At 35.0% G+C, this 16054-nt stretch overlaps 1 non-coding gene across 1 annotated transcript; it reads right to left on the minus strand.

The window, feature by feature from the left end:
• Positions 1-5872: 5872 nt before the first annotated feature.
• On the minus strand, positions 5873-6035 carry LOC111761902 (U1 spliceosomal RNA). The gene has a single exon (XR_002795137.1). It is a non-coding gene; the product is annotated as a U1 spliceosomal RNA (small nuclear RNA).
• Between the last annotated feature and the right edge of the window lie 10019 nt (positions 6036-16054).

A 16054-nucleotide genomic window follows, 5' to 3' on the forward strand; every position in this document is an offset into this window, starting at 1 on the left:
TATGGATAAGGTGTGGCAATCACCCCAATGCTCTTGGAGGGTGAGGTCTTGAGCTTGGTCACCATCCAGATGCTTGATGAGGGTGAAACCAAGGAAATGGCCATTGGGCAAGCCTATGGGAAGGGTGGGTCCCCATATAGCCCTAAGGATAAGAGATCATCATCCTAAGAATCACTCTCAGACTTTGACATCTGATGAAGTATGTCCTGCAGATTTACTGAACTGTAGAGGACCCATGACTCATGTTATCCTCCCAATTTCTACTTATTGAAATGAAAATGTGTATCCTTTGTCTGTCCATTTGTGTTTTGAAAGCAGATAAATTGTTTTGTAAGTTTCAGAGGTCTACAGCAGATGGGACTTTGCCCCAAGACAAATTTATTTTTTAATATTTTAATGTCTTTTTGGAATTCAGAGAGTGGTGTATAGCAGTTTGATATGGTTTATAAATTCCAAAAATAGATATTGGACTATGTTTGTAAATTGGTCTGTACCTGGCTATGATTAAAGTATTAGTGCTTTGATTAGGACATGTCAAGTAGGACATTGAGTCCCTGCCCCCTTGGTAGGCAGGGACTCACAGGAAAACTACACAGCAGGGTAGAGGAGTTAGTTGGAGTTTTGATGTTGAAGTTTTGATGCTGGATTCTTGAGCTAGAGCCCTGGGAAGTAATCACACAGAAGAGATTGGTCATGAGGAAAGGGAGAAGACCCCAGGAAGAGAAACAAGCTATTTACCTAAGAGTTTACAATTGGCCTTGTGGAGATAACAGAGAAGCTGAGCCCAGAGAGAGGCAAGCCCTGGGAAGAAAGGAACCCAGGAAGCCTGACCCTTACAGATGTCGGCATACTATCTTGCTCCAACACATGGCAATAAACTTTGGTGAGGGAGGTAACTTGTGCTTTATGGCCTGGTAATGTAAGCGTCTACCTACCCCAAATAAATACCCTTTATAAAAACCTTCCAATTTCTGGTATTTTGTGCCAGCACCCCTTTGACTGACTAAAGCAGTCATTCATAATGTAGGATGTGTCAGTAGCCTGTAACTACTTTTGCTTTATTATATTTCATTGTATGAATATATCATATTTTACCAGAGTAGGCTGTAAAAGTAAGTAAATAATAAATATATATATACTAGCATACATGTGTATTTCATATATGCATACATTGCATTTGTATGCATACATATATATTTATCATGCTAATGCACACATCTATGCAAATGTATACATATATATGTATAAATATTTATGTATATTAATACCACATCTCATCAGGGCCTCCTCCCCAGATACCTCTTTTAACTCAGCACTCAGTAAACAGCCCTTGACAAATTTACAACAATAAAAAAATACTAGTTTTTTCCCCATGAAATCAAACATCTCTAGTGATTAGCACCCTCTCCGTGTGCTCATATAATTTCAATTACCATCTATTGAAAATCTTAGACATTTAAAATAGTAATATTTTCTTATTCATCACAATTCTGTTGAGTGGCTGAGTGGTTTTTGATCCCATTGAGCTCACTCTTGAAACAAGGTTGTCTCAAGTGCCTGGGTAACTCCTGCTGAAGTCCTCAGTTTTCTGTAAGATGGTTTCTCATTCTCTAAAAAGCTATATTAGGATTCTTCATACATAGTTATCTCAATTTCCAAGAAAATGAGAGCAGAAGCTGCAAGGTCTCATAAGTCCTAGGTTCTAAAACTCACTCAATGTCTCTTCTGTCACATTGTTTTCAAAACTAGTCTCAATCAATTAGGAAGTGTTCTTTCCTTTACAATTTTCTGGAAGAGTTTGAGCAGACTTAGAGTTAAGTCTTTTGGAATACTTGTTAAATTCTCCTGTGAAGCCAACTAGTCCTGGACTTTTCTTTGTTGGGAGCTTTTTTAAATTATTGACTCAATCTCTTTACTAGCAATTGGTTTGTTGAGATCTTCTATTTCTTCTTGAGTCAGTGTAGGTAGTTTTTTGTGTTTCTAAGAATTTGTCTATTTCATCTAGGTTATTTCATTTATTAATGTACAGTTGTTCATAGTATCCTCTTATAATCCCTTTTATTTCAGCAGGGTTGGTAGTAATGTTCCCTTTTCATTTCTGATTTTCATTAGTTGCATCTTCTGTCCTTTTCTCTTTGTTAGTGTAGTTAATGTTTGTCAATTTTATTGATCTTTTCAAAGAAACACCTTTTAATTTTGTTGGTCATTAGCCATCAGGGAAATGCAAATAAAGAAAACAGGGTGATACTTTTCATACCCATTAGAATGGCATCTACTTTAAAAAATGGAAGAAAATACAAGTATTAGAGAGGATATGGAGAGATAGTAATACACATTCATTTCTGGTGGCAATGGAGTAGCAAAATGGAGGAGTAACTATGGAAGACAGTTTGGTGAGTCCTCAGAAACCTAAGTATAGAGCTACCATATGACCCAGCAATCCCATTTACTAGGCATACTCCCCAAAGAATTGAAAGCAGGGATTGAACAGATATTTGCACACTAACGTTCATAGTGGCATTACTTAAAATTGCAGAAATATGTCCATCAACCCAAGTGTTTATTAACAGATGAATGAATAAACAAAATGCATTATATACAGACAATATTGTCATAAAAAGGAGTGGATTTCTGATATATCCAACAAAATGGATGAACCTTAAAGACATCACGTTGAGTGAAACAAACTAGACACAAAAGGACAAATAATATATGATATCACTGAATGAAAAAATTAGAATAAGCAAAAGCATAGACACAGAATCTAGAATATAGTTACCACTGGATGCAGAGGGGATAGCAATTGGGAAGTTAAGACTTAAAATGTATAGGATTTCTATTTGGAAGGCTGGAAATGTTTTGGTAATGGATGGTGGTGATGGGAGAACAACATTTTGAATGTGATTTAAAGCACTGAAATATGTATCTGTAAGTGGTTAATGGGGTGAAATGTTAGATTGTATGCGTGATAACAGAATAAACACACAAAAAATACATGAAACTACACAAACAGTGACCCTTAAGTTAAACCATGGACTGCAGTTAATAGTACAATGATAAAAATGTGCCTTCATCAATTGTAACAAAGATTCCACACCAATGCAAGATGTTAAAAGAGTTTTGCACAGCAATCTCGTATTTTATGCACAATTGTTCTGTAAACCCACAACTTTTTAAATAAAGAACCACAAAAAAAAGTAGTCTCAAGTCCAGTTCAAATTCAAGAATATGATGGATAATTTTTTGATAAGAGGACCTGCAACTGTCATATTGGAATGGTATTTGATCCGTTCTGACCATTATTTTCTACACTGCATAACCTTCTTCTCTAAGAGCTGAAAAAAAATATTTCCCATTCTATCTCAAAATAAGCTGCAAGCAGTAAGAGTTAGGATTATGAAGACTACTCTGCATTTCATATGCCCTTTGTGAATTCAGGAAAACCTAAGTTCTGACCTTCAATTATTAATAAGAAGTGGCACTGAACTCAAAATGAATATTTGATCATACTATAAAGTAAAAATTCCTCTATACATATACATAATATATATACAATCTTTGGTCTCCCATTTTAAAAAACATAAGTTCAAATATTTTTTTCAAATTAGGTGACATTTGTTTTACACACTTTCTTTTATACAAACTCATTGTTTCTAAATAAAGCAAAATAAAATAATGCATTGTGAATTATCTTAGTGACACGAATAGTGTTTATTATACATTTGAAAAAAATAAATGATATTAATGATCTACATGAAAAGGAACACTAATTTCTCAAAAGAGAAACTGGAGGAACATAATTAGTATAAAAGTCTCTAATTTCAAAGAAATTACATCAGAGGTTAAAAATCTGCACAAAGTAGAACAATAGCTATAGAAGAATGCTTATCAGACTAGTTTTAAAGACTAAAAAAAACAATATTATCTAATGCATTCTATGAGGCAAGTATATTCATGATATAATGTAATAAATAAATATAGCTATAAAAATGAAAATTAAAAACCAATTCATTAATATATACAGAACAAAACTCATACTAAAATTAATCTCATTATGAGTTTAGCAATATATAAGATATAATCCTTCCCACAGGAACACAGGTTAACAATTCTGATACTTTTATACAAGTATCCAGGAACTGAAAAATTAAGTAAGCAATTGACAGATGGTGAGTGCCAGGCTTCTCATTGTAGAAGTGGACATTTATACATAAGGATGGAGGCTGGGGTGATCCATATGGTAATAGATTAGAGATCGAGAAATAAGTATAAGTTCATGTTTAGCTTTACATTGATATGTACGATTGTATATAGAAATATATACAGAAATGTGCATGCATACTGGTTAATAACAGATAGATTTCTGTGCCTAGAAACAGTAATGCCCAGTATCAATGAGCATATGTAGCATCTAGGTCATGGTTTTTAATACTATTCTCAAAGAAAGCGACCCAGGGTCCCTTGGAAAATGACTGATTCTAGGACAAGTAAAGGAAAAATAAAAGATAAACCTGGAGAATCTTACAGTGCCAGACAGTAAGGATGTAGTGCTAAACAAACAATAAATAAAACACAACAAAAGAAACAAACAAAAAATACAATGATTGTGATGGTTAAAGCTGGAACAATTTGAGCAACAACATACAATGGTATTGAATTGAAATTCAAAATATGAAATATTTTTATATTTTATATACTTGTAAAATAAGTCCTTACTTGTGTAAGGAAATGCATGAATAATAAATAAATAAGAGAGAACAGATAAATCTCACATGCAGAAATATTCTGGGTAATTTATGTAGATGCCTTTATTTTCCAGAAGGTGGAGCATAGCTCCTCACTGCTTAACTGTGGGCTGCTATAGTGACTTGCTTTTATTTTTCTTTACTTTTTTATTTTCTCAGAGTTAACATTTTATTTTATTTTATTTTTAATTCTTTTTTAAAAATTAGAATGTTACATTAAAAAAACATAAGAGGTTCCCATATAACCCACACCCCTCTCCCCCACCCAATCATTTCTGTAAATTGTATTTTTTTGAAGACACATACATCACAAAAAAGGTTACATTATAAAAAACATAAGAGGTTCCTATTCCCCCACCCCACTCCTCCTACACCAACAACCTCCCCCATCATTGTGGCACACTTATAGTGACTTGCTTTTAAAAAGAGCAGTGTAGAAAATGTTTTATGGATAAGGGCTGAGAATAACTGCACAGTGGAGAAGCATCATAAATACTAATTCAGCCTGGTGAGTAATTGTACAGTGGAAAAACATCATAAATACTAATTCAGTGATCAAGGTGATCAAGGTTTACATCAACAGTGATAAGCCTAGTTAATAACATGGACTCTTTTTTTATATTTTTAATTATTATTCTTTTTTGAGGTACCAGGGTCTGGGATTGAACCCAGGACCTCGTATGTGGGAAGATGGTATTATCACTGGGCCACATTGACTCTCTAACATGCACTTTTTTTTTTTAAGATTTATTTCATTATTTATTTCCATCCCCCCTAGATGTTTTGCACTTGCTGTCTGCTCACTGTGTCTATTCGTGTGTGCTCTCTAGGTTTGCTTGTCTTCTTTTTAGAAGGCACCAGTTACCAAAGCCAGGACCTCCCATGTGTGAGGGAGGTGCCTAATCACTTGAGCCACTTCCACTCCTGCTTGTTCTGTCTCTCATTGTGTTTTCCCATTGTGTCATCTTATTGTGTCATCCTGTTGCATCTGCTTGCCACACCAGCTTGCTGTCTTGTTCATCTTTGATAGGAGGCACCAGGAATTGAACTAGGGGCTTCCCATGTGGTAGGCAGGCACCCAACTGCTTGAGCCACATCTGCTTTCTATGTAATCTTTTCCTTTTTGGGGGGGGAAAGTGTGGGCACGGCCCCTGCCAACACAAATTATGCAGCCAGGTTTCCCTCATGTGGGGAAATCACAGGGGTCAGCAGGTTCCCAGTGCAATGGACCAGCCTTGCCCTGGGAAAACCACCTTTGTGACTGTGGTGTCTCCCTTGCCAGGTAAGTATTCCATGTAATCTTAATATGATGTGATGGAAATGGCACTTTACCTCTATAATCTTCCTCCTCAAAACCATAACCTCAGCCTAACCATGAGATAAACGAGACAAAAAACAATATAGGGTGTGGGAAGTGGGTGATGGACATTCCATAAAATATCTAACCAGCACTATTCAAAATTTTCAAGGTCATGAAATATAGGAAGGTCTTTAAAACTGTCACGGAAAAAAAGAAGCACAAGAGATATGAAAAATTTTAGTATCCTAGATGGACTCCTGAAAAAAAAAAATGAAAGAAATCTGAAAAAGGTATGGACTTTAGTTAATAATAATTTATCAGTATCCATTCATTAATTCTAAAAAAATACCATATTAATGTAAAATACTAATAATAAGAAAACTGAATGTAGGGTGTATGGGAAATCTCTATACTATCTTCCAATTTTTTTTCTGTAAAACTGATATGTTCTAAAAAATAAAATTTATTTAGGATTTATTAAAATAGTCTAAATAAGGAATAGTAGAAATATTTCTTATCATCAATAATAAAATAAATTTGCTTGTTATAAAAACTTATAATTACTATTAGTCCAGAGGCTATAAGTAGCACAATTAGACATGAAATGAAATGAAAATATATAATGTCTTGAATGGGAAAAACAAAACTGGCATTATATGCACACACCTCAGTTGCTAAAATGGAAAATGGATTTGCAGAACAATTAATAGAAATAACAAAATGAATTTAGACACAGAATAATTGATTAGAAGTTGAAATAAATAAAACATGTTTCTTTATATTAGTAAAGCCCAAAAATCCTTAATTTTAAATTAAAAATGCTATGTTTAATTATCACACATATTAAAGAAACTAGAAACACATCCAAAAAAGCATATACAAGATTGTTATGTTAAAAATATTGAAATTTATTGAACAACAAAACTATTGAAATATATTGTTGTTAATGTCTAGAAAGACAGCTCAGGAAAAATGTCAATTCCACCTAAGATGACCTATGGATTGATTGCATTTCTAATCAAATCAACAGATTTCTTCTTGAAACGTAACAAGCTGATTCTCTGACATGCACGGCAGTGCAAAAGTTCAGGAGTTGTCAATATATTCTTTAAAAAGAAAAATAATTTGGAGAGAATTACCCTAGTAAGTGTAGGGACTCATTTTAAATCTATAATAATTAAAAGGTAAACCATTATAAGTATACTAATGGGATTATGGAGAGTCCAGAAACTGAAACTTGATTATATTGAAATTTTATATATGTCAGAAATAGCACCGGGGATCACTGGGGAAAGGGGTAACGTTCTGATAAATATACAGTGTCAAGATATTTGACTTTCCATATTAGAATCAGAAAAACAAACAGAATATAGAAACTGTAATTTGGATTCCTAACTTGCAATCCATGCAAAATCGATTTCAAACAATTTGCAGTGAAAATACCTTTAGAAAAATATACTGGAGTATATCTTTCTGATCTCACAGTAAGAAGAGATTTCTTTAAAAAGGACAATAAAAGGACAGCTGATAAAAGCTGATAATTTTAACTGCATTAGAATTGAAAAGTACAGACATAAAGAATGTAACAGACATATGATACATAGGTACCATAAAAAAGTAAAATACCTACCTACATACATATGTGTATACACAACCTAAAAGAATTTATTTCCAGAACATATATGAATGCATCTATAATTTAGTAAAAAACAAATTAACAGAAAACATGGGTAAAATCATGAGCAAAGAGTAAACTTAACGGTTAATAAACATTACCAATATACTTAACCAGTAATGATGAAAATGCATTTTACTATCATTTTAAGACTTGAAATAGCATAAGTCTTTCAACACCAAGCATTGAGTGAATGGAGGTCAATAAGAACTCTTACAGACGGCAGATGGAAGGTAAAAAGGTTCAAACATTGCTTAAAAATATACACATTATCTGATAAAACTGAACATTCACATATGTTATTATTCAGAAAAATAACATTTAGGTGACTAATTTGGAGAAAATCCTTCACAGAAGTCTCAGGATATTTTACAAACATTAAAAGAAAAACAGGAAATTCCCCATTCTGTTGAGTGAGAATGGAATTCTGGTATATAACCATATGAAAGAATGCTATGTTATTAAAATACACTATAGTGGGACACGACAATATAGTGACCTAGAAATTTAATGGAAATGCAACTTTTAAAAATATACATACTGTGATGCACTTTGTCTAGGATTTATAAACAAGCACACAAAAACAGTATGATTTTTAGGAATACAAGCAATAAAACTACTTTTCAATAGCAATGATAAACTGACAATTCAGGCTGGTGTTTTTCTCTGGTGTAGAGGGTAAGGAAATTGGCAAATAAAGAATAAAAGTAGATGCAAAATACAGATAAAGTTCTAGTTGTTAAAATGGATAGAGTTCATAAGTAAACATTTTAAAGTTAAAAAAAATAGAGAAAAATGAAGAAAACCAAATCAATTTGTCAACAGAATACATGACTTTGTAGCATGTACCTTAAATTTCCCAAAGAAGCAATAGCTTCAGACTTACAAATGGTTTATGTGTAAGAAGAAATCCCATATTTGATATTCTCTAGGAAGAAAGGATGAAATAGAAGTGAACTATATAGTTAGAAGGGAGAAAAAAGCCCATGAATCTCTCCTTTCGTGACTGAATGTACTATTATGTGGCTTAGAGCATCTACTATATGCAGTTTCCCTGTATGCCTCCATTTAACAGCATATCATACAGTACAATCAGCTTATTTGAGGGCCTGCTTCAGCTGACTTTATTAGCAGTTACTTAAATATCATCTTTCTTTCATCTATCAAGACCAGCCAGTAGGTAGTGAATCAAATTTCACTTCATTGTCACTACTGTAGTTGCATTCTGGATTTTTATGCCCTCATACATAATAATGAGTATGATCATTTTATGTAAATTTTATCTAGAAGCAAATTAAGAATAGTGGTATTTAACATGATAGAGTGTATATAAAGAGAACACCTTAAACTTGGACTAGCTGATGCAGTAAAGTAATCCGATAAGATCATTTTAAAATTGGCATTTGAGTTTCTGAAAAGGCAGTTAGTTAAATAACAAATTTATTCAGCTCTAATGAATATTTGATTGGCTATCAGAGATAATTGCCCTCTATCAGGGTCACAGCATTAACATGAAAATTAGTCATTATCGTCTCAATGAGCATTGGAAAGAAATCCTTATTAAAGTTTTTGAAGGAGCTTTTCAATGAAATAACTTTGCATATTGTGGGCACTATATAATGATATGAAAGTCTCTCTTCAAACCCGCTTTATATATTGATTCCAAAGTCACATTTTTATCATAGCAACTGGTCGCAAAATGAAAGGAATGATGTCTACCTTTGCATATTTATTTCTGCAATTGGATTAATACAGGGAAATTGAAAGTGTATAAAAAAGACTGCTGAAATAACTGTTCTATCTTTTATAGATATATTTGTTATACACAATAAGCATCTCTTGCCCTTTCAAATTTTAAATGAATATTTTTGGGAAAGCACTTTAAAATTTAACTAAATTGTTCACTTAAAATTATGTTTTTCTTTTTAAAATAAGCTAATAAAGTTTGAGATATCATGACTGAATAGATAGAGAGGTCCATAGGAACTTGTTGTTGTTCTTGCATCTTATCCTTATGAAAGCCACATGTGAGACTGATCTCATCAGTAAAGCTAATACGCTATTATTAAAATTAATGTGCACATTAAGCTACAGCACAAAATCTCCAATTAAGGCAAAGAGGATGGAGGGGTTTGGGGGATTCATGAATCTAAGATACCTTTATTGTAGTACATCTATGACTAAAATAACTCTGCATTATGGAAATAAGATGCAGAAAATTTTAAAAGGAACCCCGGCATAAGAATAAAGTTCATATTAATACCTGAAGTTTAATAAAGTAATACTTCAATATCTCACACACACACATACACAAGCCTTACTGTTTCATATGGGTCTTTATAAACAGGCATGGCAAGGATGAGCGAAAAGAGATGCATGAAATAATTTATTAGGACTCCTAGGTCCTAGACCAAAGAGGAGAGGAGTGCACATCTTATCGGGAATGTGTCAGGAGCACATGCTTATCCAGGCAGGTGGGAAGCAAAAGGTTACAGTGAACCTGGAGACTACATTATAATGATGGAGTAGTAGCAGTTGGTCAAGCAAGAGTGGAGTTTGGGAAGTCTGTGTTTAACTTACAGAAGGGTAAGGACCTAGGTGGGGCACTGAGAGGAAAGGGAGGAGCTGTTTAGGGTGTATAAGTAGGTGTCAGGAGTGGTCACTGAGGGTCTAAGGTGCTGAGGCATTATGACAGTGTGAATCTCCTTATGTTATTATAAACTTTGGAGAAGCTGCAGCAGCAAGATAGTGTGAAAAAAGTCCCTATTTTATTTTAATCCATGACACTGAAATGTTGATTTTGCAAGCTATTAGCTGATGGTAGTCTACAAACAAGTAACAGGGCAGATAAGAAAGAGGTGAAATTACCCCATTCAGATTAAAAACTATGATCTGGGGAGACAAAGTCAGAGCTATTAAAATAATGACAGGGAGTAGAAACCAATAACATTGAATGCATGAGTGCAAATTATAATTTTGACAATAATTTTACTACTCTAGAATTTAGATATAGCATTATTTTCTTTACCTAAATGTGCCACATCATCATTTCCTATCTATTCTTTATTCAAAATCCTACTTATCCTATATCGCCCAAGCTAAGTTAGCCTTAGTTACTTCTATTCTCATTCTGTCCTCTGTCTACAGCTCCAATGAAGCATTTATCATATTAGTGTAACATATTTTTATCAGTTCTCAATGCATGCATTTCCACTGTAACACCACTAAAACTTGGTTGTGTCTTAGATTTGCTGAAATGAAATATTAACATTATGTGCCCATTTCCACTATCAGAGAGTGAGCCCTCAAGAATGAGATCCACATCTTAAACTTTTGTGGTTTTGCAGAGCACCAAGTGTCTTCCATAAAACAGATGAGCATTAAGTTGATGAGTACCAATGCCTTATCATTATCAGTCTTATAATTATTATTCTATTATAAGGTAACAAACCTTCAAAACTTTAAAAATCTTCCATTTTCTGAAATACAGCCAAACAAAGCAAATGAAGAAAATAGCCTGTCCATTAGGTCCAGATTATTTACACTGACCAACGAAGCATTTTTTTCAATACGTTAAAAAAAAAAAAGTGAGGGGATTCATGTACTATGGAGAAATAGTATATATAAGTAATATAAATAACCATATGGTAAGACCAAGAACATTTTACAGATTTCGAGTGATCCCTCATGTCATATGCAGCCCAATCACTTTTTAACTGGTCAGTTTGGGAATTGAATTTTACACTCAGAATATCAGAACCATATAATTAATTGTCCAATGCAAAAAAGACTGAAGAATAAAAGGAGGACTAGTAATTATTATGCCAGGACCACTAGTATAAACTGAAAATGACAAGGTACAAGCATATTATACACACACACACACCTATATTTATAATCTCCTTTTATCCCAACTAATTAAAACTAAGAGAGAAAGAAGATAGAGAACAGAAAAATCACTGTAAATATGTTTTCCTCCATTTCATGCCAATAATTTTTATTACAAATTTTTTAAGTCATTAAACTAATTAAAACATTATTGAAGTATAACAATGCATTGATTTAAAATATACATGAGTTTTGGTAGATTCTCCCATCAAACCTCTATCACATTCCCATCAATCTCATTTGCAGTCTAGTCCTTCTGCCATTCAAATACCTATGTAACTACTGATTTCTTTTATTTAGATAGATTCGTTTTTATTTTATTGAATTTTATATAAATGGGATTATATTGATTTTGAGATTCATCCATATTTTGGCATGCATTAGCAATTCATTTGTTTTTGTTTGTTGTTTCATTATATGGATACACAATTTTGCTTTTGCACTCAACTAAAAGGATATTTGAATTTGTTTTCCATTTCTGATGATTTATAATAATAATAAGACATGCTGTGAATATCTGTGTACAAGTTTTGTGTGGACATATGCTTTCGACTCTCTTGAGGTAGAACTAGGTCATAGAAAAACTGTACTTTTAGCTTTATAAGAAAGTGAAACAGTTTTCCAATCATTGCACCATTTTGTATTCCCATCTGCAAGATATTTGCTTTACAAAATAGTGCTTTTTCTTTTTCTTCTACTTTTACTTTTTGGGGGGACATTCCAACATATGTGGGGTTATCACATTATAACTTTAATTAGCATTCCCCCTGAGGAGCAATGAGTTTAAGTGTATTTTTAATGAGTTGTTGGCTATCTATATATTCTTTGTGAAATGTTTGTTTATATTTTTTGAACATTTCAACTGGAGCATTCATATTATGATTATTGTTTTGTAAATGTTCTCTATAGAGGATCTATACAAGTGCCTTGACAAACATATATATTTGCCAAATATTTTCTCTAGTACCGCACTCACTGTTTTTGTTTTCTTAGCAGTCACATTTAGTCACAATTAAATATTCACTTTTGTTGAAGTCCATTACACATTTTAAACCCTAGATACAATTTTTATACAATAATGCTACACAATGTAAGTATTATCACAATTGTGATTCTCAATGAATAATATTCCTTTTGAGAGTCTAAATTCCATTTTAGCAAAAATCAATGAGAATTATAATTTTGAGAATCATGTATGTAATGAACTTCATAAAGGAAATTATCCAGTCTTGTAGAAGAGACTATCCCCTGTGATAATGAAATATTAATGCTTGCATATGTAAATTGTAGAAGATATGTTGATTTTAAGTTATTCTAACATTGGTACAATCTTAAGTTTTGAAAAATGTTAATTAATTTTAATATTAATTTACTTTAGATTTTCCAACATTAATTTGCTACTTTCTCTAAAGCAGATGGCATACATTACTCTTTCTTTTCACAATCTATCCTGTTCTTTGGTAACTTTATTGTAAGGCCTGGAATTTCATGTGCTCACTTGTCATCTTTGAGCCTCACAGAATCCCAAAGACCTAACCATGAGTTCCATTTCTCCAACCAGATATACCTCCCACATAGTGAGAATGGCTCCCCACCTGGCTCGTTCCCCTATCAGCTGGACCAATTGTACCTCATTCATTCTTCAACTTAATGGGTTTCACTTTCCTGCCAGCCTGCAAAATTATTCAAACAAATCAATCACATTCTCCCATGGGAATGAGGGAGCATTCTATCCCCTTGTTACTACAATATACGGTTCCCTCAACATCCCCTACTGATTCATGCTGCTCCTGAGTACAAATCCTATATGAAATTCTAGATCTCCTTCCCTAGGCTGTTGGTATATATATGACTAATAGTCTGCTGTTAATTTCATTTGTTTACTTTTGGTTACCTTGTGTTCAGCCATTCCCAAAAGCCAAGGACAGAAATCCCTCATTCACCAACAGGGTGTAAAGGAGACAGGCAAAATAGTAGCCTATCAAAAACATGGACTCCATGCCATTTAAAGTACTAGATTTTTTTTTTTTTAAGATTTATTTATTTATTTAATTTCCCCCCCTCCCCTGGTTGTCTGTTCCTGGTGTCTATTTGCTGCGTCTTGTTTCTTTGTCCACCTCTGTTGTCGTCAGCGGCAAGGGAAGTGTGGGCGGCGCCATTCCTGGGCAGGCTGCTCCCTCCCTTCACGCTGGGCGGCTTTCCTCACGGGCGCACTCCTTGCGCGTGGGGCTCCCCCACGCCGGGGACACACTTGCGTGGCACGGCACTCCTTGCGCGCATCAGCACTGCGCATGGCCAGCTCCACACGGGTCAAGGAGGCCCGGGGTTTGAACCGCGGACCTCCCATATGGTAGACGGACGCCCTAACCACTGGGCCAAAGTCCGTTTCCCAAAAGTACTAGATATTGAATGTATACTACAACATTGGTGAGATTTCAGGTGCAACATACACAATATAGTTTATCATAACTTTGTTGTTTTCATAACATAAAATGTTGGCCCAGATTATTTGTGAGAATACTATTTCTCCTCATTTTCTTTAATTAGTTAGTTTGTAATAAGTATTGGTATGCCATAGATATTTTAATTATTTCTTTCTTTCAGCTATCATATCTAAAAAGATTAAATGTTTTTATTAATCTAATATTAAATTTTATCCTAGTATTCATTGAACATTTCTTCTCAGTTTTCTGTACTTTATATTTTCGGTTGAAATCATATGTATAAATTACAAGTAGATATAACAGTCTGGTATTATTGATGAATTTCAAAAGGAAATATTGGGAGAACCAGCAAGATGGCAGTGAAGTAAAGAGCTCCTAGAGTCAGCTCCTTATACAGGGCAGTTAGCAAACACCCAGAGCTCTCTCAAGCTAGCTGAAGCTCCTGTTCAGGGGCTCCAGGAGACCAGAAGAGCATCCTGCAATGTCCTTGAAGGAGTAGACTGCCCATCTGCAGAGAAGACTCATAAGTAGAGTGATCCATGCCCCAAGGCTAATGCCCATCCTCCACTGGAGACACAAGCTGCCTCAGGAGCTGTTCCACAGCTGGAATTGGAAGTCCCACTTACCAAAAATGGGGTAGGAAAAGATGGTTGGGCACCATTTTAGCTACTGATGAGTAAATTCAGGAGGTTAGAGTATAATCCTGAGAACAGCTAAAGTTTGAGCCTGCCCAAGTCAGAAAGAGTTTGGGAGCCACCATATTAACTCTGCGCCTGGCATGAGAGGAAGCAGGACAGCCTGAGGATCATAGTGCTGGTAGGGACTGACTTCTTTCCACCCAGATCATATTGCAGCTCTAGCCTAGGCTTCAGCACCACCTACAGCAGGGAGGAAGTTGCGGGGACCTGCACCAGCCTGTCCAAGAAAATAATCGACTAGCCACAGAGGTGGTGATTATCCTACTAGGCAGCACGATCCACCCCAGGGGCTATTCTGTGGTTGGACTTGGAAGTTTCATTTCCCAGAAACAGAGGAGGAGGAGACAGTTGGCTGCCAATTTCGGCTACTGATTGGTAGACTTGACTGGCTAAAATATAACTCTGGGAACAGCTGGGGTGTGAACCAGCCCAAGTCAGAAAGAAGCCAGTAGCTGCCATTCTCACTCAACCCACAGCCTGAGAAGAAGCCGGGCTGACTGAAACTCTTAGTGTCTGCAGGAACCAGTTTCTTTCCTGCAGATCAGCCTGCAGCCCTAGCCTAGGCTTCAGCCTGGCCTCTGGCAGGAAGGAGACCAAAGAGCCCTGCCTCAGCCTATACAGGTAACTGCAGGTAACTTTGACTGGTTTAGACTGAAAATCAGAAATCTGCCAGGACAACTGCAGTCATCTTGAAAACCTACACTGCATAGATTGCTGCCCACACCTGCAACTCCATCCCTGCCCAAGGCAAGGGATAAAGGGGCCTGAAGTCATCAGACTTCCTGGGCAACTACAATCTAGGCCTGCATTTGGATTATTCCACAAAGCTGTAACTCAGTCCCTACCACTGGCAAAGGAGAAAGTTGGAAGAAGCTTCATTGGTACCTGGTACAATGAGGGCAGCTTGAGCCTCACAGCTTACAGCACCAACTAAATGCTTGGCTGCCACTGCCCAACCAGCAAGGGAGAAAGGATAGGAAGCCCTAAACTAAAGAGAAAAACTGCACCCAGAATAAATACTCTAGTAAACCAGATGCCAAGGCACCAACAAAAATTCAATCCACACCAAGAAACAGTAACCTATGGCCAAGTTAAAGGAACAAGATAAGCCTCCAGATGACATAAAGGAGTTGAGACTACTAATCATAGATGTTCAAACAAATCTTAATAAATCCAATGAGCTGGCTAAAGAGATTAAGGATATTAAAAAGACATTGGATGAGCACAAAGAAGAATATGAAAGCATATATAGATAAATAGCAGATCTTATGGGAATTAAGTGCAATCAATGAAATCTAAAAAGC

This window comes from Dasypus novemcinctus, chromosome 3 (assembly GCF_030445035.2).
Source record: "Dasypus novemcinctus isolate mDasNov1 chromosome 3, mDasNov1.1.hap2, whole genome shotgun sequence".
Lineage (NCBI taxonomy): Eukaryota > Metazoa > Chordata > Mammalia > Cingulata > Dasypodidae > Dasypus > Dasypus novemcinctus.